The following is a 10988-nucleotide window of genomic DNA, read 5'->3' as shown; positions in this document are numbered from 1 at the left end:
TTTTGGAGTCAAGCTCACCAAACACTTTGGTGAGCTTAAGAACACCCTAGTTCTACTCCTATATTGTAATTGAGTTATATTGAATAAAAAAAAAACATATTTTTGTGCTGTGATATTCCATCATATTATTGGAAAGAACATATTTTCATAATAATTACATTTTTTATATTACACTGATAAAATAGTAAAATAATCTTTGTTTGCTAGCCAGCAAAATTTATTCCCATTCTTTGTTTTACCTACATAATTTTGTACATAGCTATGCTTTATTATTTTTATTAGATTTGAACAAAATTTATTCATACATAAAGTATTCGATACTAATTAAAAAAATAGAAGTTTATTTCTTTTGTTTGTAGCTTTTGTATAAGTGATATGTGTGCATCTGTTTTTAGCTAATTAATATTTTGAAAATGGGTCAATTTCTTGTGTACCCTCAAGACTTCAATACATTATATTTACCCTTAACTATTTCAATACTTTTTTGTTTGTCTTTGCAGTTAGCTCACACACATTAAAATTTATATTTTCCTTTATACCCCTCCTACATTTTCTCTCTTTGACTCGTATTTTGTTCCTTGATTCTTTGTGAAACTTCCACACAATCCCGGTATAATTGAAAAAATTCTTCAAATCCTACTTCATTTGAATACCACCAAGCATCTGATTATGCTAGCAACTAGTATCATCCTAAAAAGCAATATATACTTAATATAAATTCATATACATCATTAATAAAAAAACACACACCTCAACAACATTTGTATATATTAAATGTCACACCTCGAGACAATCCGAATCCGCCACGTATTTACACATAAGACATATGCACATCACATACATTATCAATAACATCTATAAATGCCACAGTAATTTCGCAATATAAAAGGCTTACAACAATGATCACGACAAATATGGTTGAAAATACTACAACAACCATGCCTGTTTAAGTGTATCAAATTTACTTAAAAATAAACATACAAAATTAAAAATGAGCATAAATGGCAATTAATCAAAACATGGATAATTTCGCTTGCTCTTACTCATGATCTTTGCTTAGGCGCAAGGTTCTAAATAACGTTTATAGTGGCATAGTGGGGAGACAAAAAAAAATCTTTAGCGAATAGTGCAGCTATAGTGAAAGTTATCATAAATAGCATTTTTTTATTCAAAAATTATATTTTATATTTCTACTAATAGTAAACATGTCTCATCAAGAAAAAAAAAACACCAAATTGATTAAGAAGTTCTAATATTCATATTGAACCAATACAAGGTTTAAATTGTCATTCAAAATATCCCTAATTAAAAAACTATCGATATATTTTATATTCAAAATATACCACTATCATATATTAATGCATGATACAAAATTTAATTGATATAGCGGTATAGCTCGCACATGTTATATTATATTGATATAACTTGATAAAGTAAAAAAAAGTCTAGCCGGACATTAAGGCCCATTAAAATTGCAAAATTATAAGCCATGTAGCATAGCGGACTGCTATTGCTGTCACACGCTACACGCTATAGTGACCGTAGCTCGATTAGCGTAGTTTTACCCCGTAGCTTAGCTTTGTAGGTCCAAAACCGCTATAGTTAGCTACTTAGAACACTGCTTAGACGTCTCTTCTTCATTACCTCTGCTTGTTGGTCTCCCGATCCATGTCCCTTCTATTCATGCTCATTTCCGGCCTCGTCATTTTCTGAAACCCACGTAAAAGTGTAACGGGCGAGAGATCAAACAGTCTCTCAGTACGGGATTTAGTTCCAATTTCAGAGTTTGTCAAATTCACTTATTTACACAAACAAGATATTAAATTATATCCTCACATGCTATCTTACTAATGCATATTTAAAACAAACACATGACACACACACATACACACTTCTTTAGTTATCTCCGCTTGTTGCCTCACCATGGGGGGACTCAAACCCCACTAGATCTTGGCTGTGCCACTAGACGGGGACTCGAACCACCGCTAGATCTTGTTTGCCTCACCAGAGGGACTCGAACCACCCCAGCTATTGGCGTCTCACTAGGGGCCACTAGTTCAATTGTACTCTCACTCAACGGGGACTCAAACCACCACAAGATAATTGAAATGTTTTTAAATAAAAAATAATTTTGAGACATATTTAAAATTTTTTCATATTATTTAATTTATATATGTTATTGAAATTTCTAAAATTATAGATTAATTTGGAAAAAAATATATAATTAGAACACAATAAAAATAAGACAACAACAAAAGTAATAGTTATGACTTATGAATAGTAAATGTTCGTTTTATCGGAGTTCCACAGCTAACTTTTGACCGGACAAACCGAATTAATTGAGATGGATACAAACTCATTCACATTCATTTCTAATTTTTCAATTGCCTATGCAGTCCGAAATAAAAACCAAATGACAAACATAGGTTCACTAAAACTATGATTCTTTTTATGATATGAGGATACGCCGTGCCTCCTCTTCTGTGCCTGGAGCTACATTGCGGATCTTCAACCAGTTTCGGACGGACTCTTGATCGACACCAAATGTGAAATAAAATGGGTTCGATACTTGCATCCCGGTATTAATGCCATGAATAATTATTTTTTCCATTGCTAAATATGAATCCAATTAACATGCATCTTTCATTTAATTTAAAAGTATTAGATATGAATATATACCTCTCTGGTATGTAACTCGGGTCTGGTAACATGAGCTTCGACCTCTACATGTATCAGCAGTTGATCAGGGTTCTCCAATTGCATGTGTAAAACACATGATTTGAAGCGAAGAAAATCTCCCCCATCAACCTACACAAATCAAATTCAAATAACTTTATAAATTTGACATGACACGACATGTGGTGACGCAAATCACGTGTAATTAGGACCATTAGATCTTAATCAAATGATGAACCTTGAATAAACTAATTTAAATTATGATCAAATGGTCATGTAACGCGAGTCACATTTGATCATGGTACATTTGGATACGGCATGACCATTCGCGTGCTATGACCACCCCTTAACATTTTGATCATAGCACAATATGGCACGGCACAACACGAGACTAAAATCATGACGTGTTAGTCGCCACACCACAAAACATGGCATGGCACATTTTTTCCACCATAGCTTATAGTGCATTCCTAGTTTACAGCTATAAGATACTTTTTGTTCATTTGCATGACGCTAATTAATCTCAATCAAAATTTTCAGAATAGTAATTTTCTATCATAGCTTATAATTCAGAATACGTAATTTTCCACATTTTTTATTCCTAAAATAACTGTTAAAACGATACTAAAATTCAGCATTCTTGAATTTCGCTTTAACTGAGTTGGTCCACATCAAGGAGTTTTGTATCAGATAATACCAGAACAAATTTGCTTTAACCGATTAATGTATTGAATGTCAGATTCCATATTGCTTTGTTCAGAGCAGTATTATATTAAATGTGTAATTAACTAGATGAAACTTCTATAAGATAAAAGAAATTTATTCTAAAGAATATCTTGTTTACTGTTATCAAATTTTCATTTTAAGAGGTAGACGAAGATGCTACAGCCCGAAAAATCACAAGTTTATACGACAGTATCAAGAAAATCGAAGTTAGCCAACAAAAGGAGCAAGAAAATAAATGGAGTAGAGGTCATCTTTCAAGTCTTATAAATAATTTTGAGTCGAGACTTCGAATTGTAAATAAAATTGTACTTGTGTTATATTTAACAAAAGTTGTATGTACATATTTTAAGTGATAGTTTTTTTTTTTTTAAATATTGTTTGGAACTAAATGACTTATACCGATTTTTTTATTAATAAAAAATAAAATAAAATAAATTAAATTGAAAAATGGTATCATTTTCCTAGAAATTAAAATCAAAATCTAGGAAAAATAGAATGGTTTATCCGGTTTAGCTACAGTGTTTGGATGAGATAAATCATCCCGTCCAGATTAGTGCTCCATTAATCTCGCTAAGCAGAAGAAAAAAAATATTTTGGACGGGATAGATTATCCTGTCCAGCATTGTATCATTTTTTTTTGAGGGGTTTGGTTTCATCTAAGAGAATAATTTAAAAAAAAAAAAAAAAAAATGCTATAGTGCTGGACGGGATAATCTATTCCGTCGAAGAGATATATATATATATATATATATATATAGAGGTGGGCTACAGTGAGTTGCGAAGTAAAACGTGTTTCTACTTCACGCTGTATTTTTATTTTGAAAGTCCAAACGACCGATCCGAACCGTTAGATGTTTAATCCATATTGAAATGTGCTTGGAGACCAAATTTTATATTTTTTGGAATTGTTTTACTATTTATTAAGCATTTTTGAAAATTGCTGTTTTGCTGTGAACAGTAAAGAACAGTAAAATTTTCTGGACCATCAGATCAGCGACTTTCAAAATTACTTAATAAATAGTAAAAAAATTCCAAAAAATATAAAATTTGGTTTCCAAGCACATTTTAATATGGAGAACAAGATGAATGGTTCGGATCGACATTTTGAACTTTAAAATCGCAAAATATGAGCGTGAAGTAAAATAGTCGCTTTATTTCGCAACTCACCGTAGCCCACCTCTCTCTATATATATATATATATATAGAGAGAGAGAGAGAGATTGGCTATATATATATCAACGAACTTTTTCCAAATTTTATGAATTATTCGCGAATTTCTCTCGATTTTTTTCCAGAACATATTTTTTTAAATTTTTGTCTCTTGCAAGATTGAGATCTCTGGTTCGAATAATTTTAAATCATTTCTGAATTATACCTGAATTATTTTCGAATTACAAATTTTTACCTCGCCGAACCGAACCCGAATAATTCATTTGTCACTATGCTTGTAGCTATTCATTTCACCTAAGGTAACTCAAATTTCGAGTTTAAATCCGGACCGTTCGATATGTTTTTGGCATGATACTAAAGCAACCGTGCATTCCAACTCGGACGGGATTGATCTAAATTCTGATCGGACAGTCCGAATCTAAACTCAAAATTTGAGTTAACTCGGGGATCCTAAACTCCGCCTTCCAGGCACCGTTGCTCGGCGTCTCCTCGCCAAGAGAAAAAAGAGAAAAAAAAAAGGTAGAAAACATAAAATTGGTTATTTGCCACTCCAAAATATTCAAATTGTAAAAATGCCATCCTAAAATTTGAAATTGTAAAAATGCCACTCTAAACTTCATTAATTTATAAATTTGCCACTCCAAATAATTAATGACTGAAATGCCCTTCCTTCTCTTCTTGTGCTCCACCTTTTCCCCTGATCCGACAGCTCTCTTCTTTTCCACCTTTTCCCCTGATCCGACAGCCTCTAAGTTAAGCAGCCCCCTTACACCCTTCATAAATTGATATGATTTCGAACATGGTTACTCGTGATCGAATGAGGGTTCTTCAAATATAACATATCTTCTGAGATACAGATACTCTTTGATATTCATTTATGAGTTACTCATTTAGAACAATTAAACAATAATTACAAGTGCAAAACCAATCACTTACCAGTATATACCGTTTTAGGCCTGGCAATAACCAGCGACACATGACCATTCAGGTATGATTCAACCTTTATCATATTAATGACAGCTCTATGTGTAGTTTGAAAAATCATGAAAAAGAAACAATGAATCATCAAGCTTTATGAGTGATAGTTGCAATATAGTCTTTTTTTGAATCAGCTTCTTCATATCACCCTCTAAGATCTAACAGATGAAAAAAGAAACAAGCTTATCATCAAAGTACAAGTTAGCTGTCGGATCATGGTAAAAGGTGGAGAAGAAGAGGACTATCGGATCAAGGGAAAAGGTGGAGAAGAAGAAGAGGAGAAGAGAGGGCATTTCAGTCATTAATTATTTAAAGTGGAAAATTTAGAAATTAATGAAGTTTAGAGTGGCATTTTTACAATTTCAAAGTTTAGGATGGCATTTTTACAATTTGAAGGTTTTGGAGCGCTCTCCTTCTCCCACTCTCCGATCAAAAATCAATATCGCACGCTTCTACTGCGCCTCTCCGATAACGCCCAGTAGATTTCTCTCCATTTCAAGCACTAGAGGTCTATATATTTGTTTCTCGAGCAAGACCATGTCCAGCTCCAGCCAATGCTCCGTTTCGCGGGAAACCACTTCAACTGATAGTGGAGAGGCTTCTCGTGCTTTCAATTGCTTCGATGGGATCCGTTCTCTTGCTGAATCCGGACGATTTAAGGTCTCTTTGACATTATAATTGATTTAATTTGCAGACAGATATGATATATTGAAAGAAATTGGGTTAATTTTGGTGATTTGGGAGAATTTAGGGAGGATAGAAAAGAGAGATTTTTGTGAAACCGAATTGCTGAAATTGGTGAAAATTTTAGACCTTGAGATTCTTTTATCAGGTAATCGTTTTAATCATATATGCGGCAGTAGCATAGAAAGAAGGGTTTCGAGGCACATTGTAAAAATTATGCAAAATTTGAATTTATGTGGCAACAAGTTAACCATAAACCTTGACTGAAACTAATTAAATTCCAAATTCCCCCCTTTAAATTTCTGATGTATTTTATTGCCTCTCATGACAGGCATGGTTCTTAGATCAATATGGGGTACTTCATGATGGGAAGAAACCATATCCTGGTGCCATTTCTACATGTATGTTAATTTAGTTCATTATGTTTTTTCTTTCCAAGTAATTTCTGAAATACCCTACATAAACAGCAATGAGTTATGCAAATAGAAGTTTCGATATAGACTGATAAAGGGGTAAATTGTTCCAAAAAGTTAAGAAGGGTTAACTTGATATTTCGGTTTTCGCTTTTCAGTTTTTAGTAAAAAATATACAATGTAATATCTTGAATTTTTAATTTAGACAGTAATGGTTTTTCCTACCTCATGATGTAACTTCACTTGCTGAATTTTTCTCACACATCCTGAGAGAGCTAACTTAATATTTTATGAATTTTGCCCCAAACATTTATCTGATAATTTTGCTTGCTGATATTGACTTGGTAGTAGAGAAGCTAGCAGCAACAGGGGCTAAAATGGTAATTATAAGCAATTCATCAAGAAGAGCAGTTGTTACAGATGACAAGCTTAAATCTCTTGGGTTCGACCCGTCTTTATTCCTTGGTGCTATTACCAGTGGAGAACTAACCCACCAATTTTTTTTGAGGTATAAAATATATTATTTCATACAGTTCAGAAAGAAAATTTACCATTTGTTAGATCTAGTTCTTACTGTATAATTATAACATTAAAAAAAATTAGGAGAGATGATCCCTGGTTTTCTGCTCTGGGAAGAAGATGCATCCACATGACATGGAATGATCGAGGGGCAATATCTCTTGAGGTAAACTAAGTTGGTTGTATTCTATAGGAAGATAATCTTCCTATTTTAGCTTAACATATGTAATAATGTGAATTTTTGCAAATGCTTTCCTGTGTTAATTATTCATAGGGATTAGGTTTAGAGGTGGTGAGTAGAGTGGATGATGCTGAGTTTATACTGGCGCATGGCACTGAAGCACTAGGTTTACCATCTGGCGGTTCAGAACCTATGGATTTGGAGGGTCTTGAGCAGATTTTAGAACTATGTGCAAAAAGAACAAAACCGATACCTATGGTTGTTGCTAATCCAGATTATGTCACGGTCGAAGCACGTAACTTGTGTGTGATGCCTGGTACTTTACTATTATTCTATTATTTCTTTTGGCTATGACATAAAATAGTATAATACTAACCAAGGTGAGGCTATAGTACTGTGCATAGCGCACAACAATCCGTACTATTGCTCCATATATCTGTTTTTTGATTTCAAACGGTCGATCGAAACTGCTCAACATGATCTCCATATGAAAATGTACCTGGTGATTAAATTTAGATTTTTTTAGATTTTTTATACTATTTTTTTAGATAGGTAGAAAATCACTAAATTTTAATGGTCAAGAATCTTGAGTCCGAATCCTCTGAGGTAGCAGAATATTTGAGTTTAGATTTGGATCCTCTGATCAGAATCCGGGTCAATCTGGCTCGAGGTGGAATGCACAGGCCCCTTTAATTAAGCAGATCGGACGGTCCGAATCTAAAATCAAAATTTCTATTACCTCAGGCATATGAATTCTAGAATCTTTAGATCAAGTGATTTCCTAGCTATCTAAAAAAATTGTAAAAAAAGTTTCTGAAAAATGTAAAATTTGGTCCTCAAGTTCATTTTCATATAGAGGTCATGCTGAGCGGTTCGGATCAATCGTTTGGACTTTGAAAATGGAGATATGGAGCCATAGTACAGGCTGGTGTGCACTATGCATAGTACCGTAGCCTCACTCGTACTAACAAATAAGGTGATTGGCATTGGTCAGGTACTCTAGGGGCTAAGTATGAGAAACTGGGTGGAGAAGTGAGATGGATGGGAAAGCCTGATGAGGTATTATACTCGTGTTCTACCCGTGTTTCATTTTAGGTTCTCATACATATCTTTTGTTTCATTTTAGGTGATATATGAATCAGCAATAGGGTTAACGGGTATTGACCCGAAGGAATGCATAACAGTAGGTGATTCTCTGCACCATGACATAAAAGGATCAAATAGAGCGAACATTCAATCGGCATTTATCACTGGAGGCATACATGCTGACGAATTGGGTCTTGGTTCTTTCGGTGAAATGGCCAGACCTGATGCCGTGTATTCTCTATGTACCAAGTTTGATGCCTATCCCAACTTTGTTTGCCTTCTTTTACATGGTAGAATTAATGAATTAAAATTTCCTTGATTAGAGAACATATTGGATTTGTAATTTATATATTTGCTTCTGTCACTGGCAGCGAAGAACATTTTACAAAATATTTTGAAAAGGAGGTTAGGTATTCTTGGTTGAATACATGTTTTTTGTGATTATTCTCATAAAATACTCCTGATAGTGTTACTGACGGTAACCTTAATTGAACAATTTAAATCAGTCTAGCCACAATCACAAAATAGGCAACACTTTTTTTGATGAAATATATGCTTTATATATTGAGAAATGCTTGTTTGTCCTTTGGCCATTTTCTTCACAGACAAAAGGTGATTCAACACCAAATATGAACGAGATACAAACATGAAAGCAATAACATAAATAGGTGAGAAATGAGAGTAAATGATCGAGGCATGACTCGATACCAGTAAATTCCAGTCTATAATGTGCACATGTAATGTAGTATCAGTTGGCCCTGTACTTAGCCGCAAATTCAACAATATTTTTATACGAGCTTCCGTCTTCTCTCATTGCCTCTTGAGCCTTCTCTCTCCATTTCTTTGCATTCCTCCTGTACTCCTCACCTCTCTCCTTCCATCACCTCACTTATCCACCTTACAATCTCTTCTCTCTTTACCAACCTGCCACTCTCCGGTTTAACCAGTTTACCAACCTCCCAAACCCCTTCAACATATTTTGCATTCATCGGTTGATCCGTCCACTAAGGCATCTGCACCATTGGCACGCCTAGCACGAGTGCCTCCACAGTTGAATTCCAACCGCAATGTGAAAAGAAGCACCCCACTGCTTGATGCGCCAACACCTCTAGTTGCGGGCTCCAAGAGAATATAACCCCTCTGTTTTTCACTTTCTCAGCAAAATTTTCGGGTATTTTGTCGGCTTCTACCGACCTAATGACCCACAAAAACAGCTTGCCACAGTCATGGAGTCCATATGCCAGTTCCTCCATCTGGGCCGGGTCTAGGCAGGCCATGCTACCGAAGGAGGTATACACAACCGATTGCGGTGGTTTTGAGTTGAGCCATGCAATGCAAGGGGTTATGGTTGGCATGTAGAGGTGGAAACCATACGATGTGTCAGACGGGAGGTGGTTGTAGAGGTACGAAGACGGTACAGTTGGCCCGATTGTTTTACCGCGCCATTTTGACTCCATGTACTGTGCTTCTTGAAATTATACATGACATTGTTTTTGTGAAGCAAAACAGATGAAGCAATTCAATAATAAGTCAAGCAATTTAGAATTCATTGCTGACTTTTCATTGAATATTGCTTTGTAGCCAACTCATTGCTGACTTTTCAATTTTTAAGCAATTATTTGAAGAGCACAATTTCTCCTCCTCACAGCTGGTACAGTCAAGTAAAGATAAGTTTCACTTGATTTCTTCAATAAATTCATATTGTGTTGCAGACGATTTCTGAATATTTTGTTGATATATTGCTATATCTAGTCTGTTGGAAATAAAATCGAAAAACTCAAAATTTATATTTCAACCCATTGTTTTAATCATTAGATATATATCTCTTTTTTTATATATCTATTTATAATACTTGTGAACTTGAGGCACAAACGAAAATTATTATTTCTGTTTTTCAGTTCCTTTTTTATTTAAAGTTTCAACACATAATAGTACACCTATTAGATTTAAAAATAATAATAAAAATAAATAATTAAGCCAAAGGCCGCATGACCTCTTCAATTAAAAACCTCATCCGATTGAAAGTAAATAACCAATTTTAATTCTAACAGAAGGCAATTAACTCTTCCAGGCTTCCCCTTGGTTCGCTGTCAATTATTTCTATGGTCTCCACTAACAAGTGATAATACCGAATTATCTTGGTTAGGATGAATTTTCTATGGTCGCGACTAATAAGCGATAATACCAAATTTCTATGGTGGCGACTAATACCTCTTCCCCTTGGTTAGGATGAATTTTCTATGGTCAAAGTTTTCTCCACACCACTTCTTCTCAGAACTCAAAATTCTGGTGCTCTTTACTCTAGACACATTTCTCACATTCACCACTCAGATCTAAGGTTCTTTCCTAATAGCCTCTTCAAAGAAATCTACAGAGCAAAATGGCAGGGTATTTGATAACCTCTGTGCTCTCTCTAGCCACCAATTTGCTTCCCTCAATTAGAGCCTCTGTGCAGGCTCCTTCTTCCTCTTCCTCAAATTCTAATAACTCCGAAAGGGGGCATGTTCGAGCTGTTGAGGAGGATCTGGAGAGGCTGATGCGAACTCTGGAGCGGA

The 10988-nt window shown here is 34.7% G+C and overlaps 2 pseudogenes across 1 annotated transcript; one reads left to right on the top strand and one right to left on the bottom strand.

Annotated features, from left to right (window-relative positions):
• The first annotated feature begins 5963 nt into the window (after window positions 1–5963).
• Window positions 5964–8819, top strand: LOC144547866 (uncharacterized; annotated as a pseudogene). Its single transcript, XR_013509162.1, has 7 exons — window positions 5964–6210; window positions 6566–6635; window positions 6996–7155; window positions 7251–7332; window positions 7441–7663; window positions 8342–8406; window positions 8474–8819. The product of XR_013509162.1 is annotated as an uncharacterized LOC144547866 (transcript).
• Window positions 8820–9075: 256 nt separating this feature from the next.
• On the bottom strand, window positions 9076–9908 carry LOC144547735 (UDP-glycosyltransferase 74E2 pseudogene; annotated as a pseudogene).
• Between the last annotated feature and the right edge of the window lie 1080 nt (window positions 9909–10988).

This window comes from Carex rostrata, chromosome 32, assembly GCF_964058835.1.
Source record: "Carex rostrata chromosome 32, lpCarRost1.2, whole genome shotgun sequence".
In the NCBI taxonomy this organism is placed as follows: domain Eukaryota; kingdom Viridiplantae; phylum Streptophyta; class Magnoliopsida; order Poales; family Cyperaceae; genus Carex; species Carex rostrata.
Note: the sequence above shows the minus strand (reverse complement) of the source record. Positions and strands in the feature narration are given on the sequence as shown.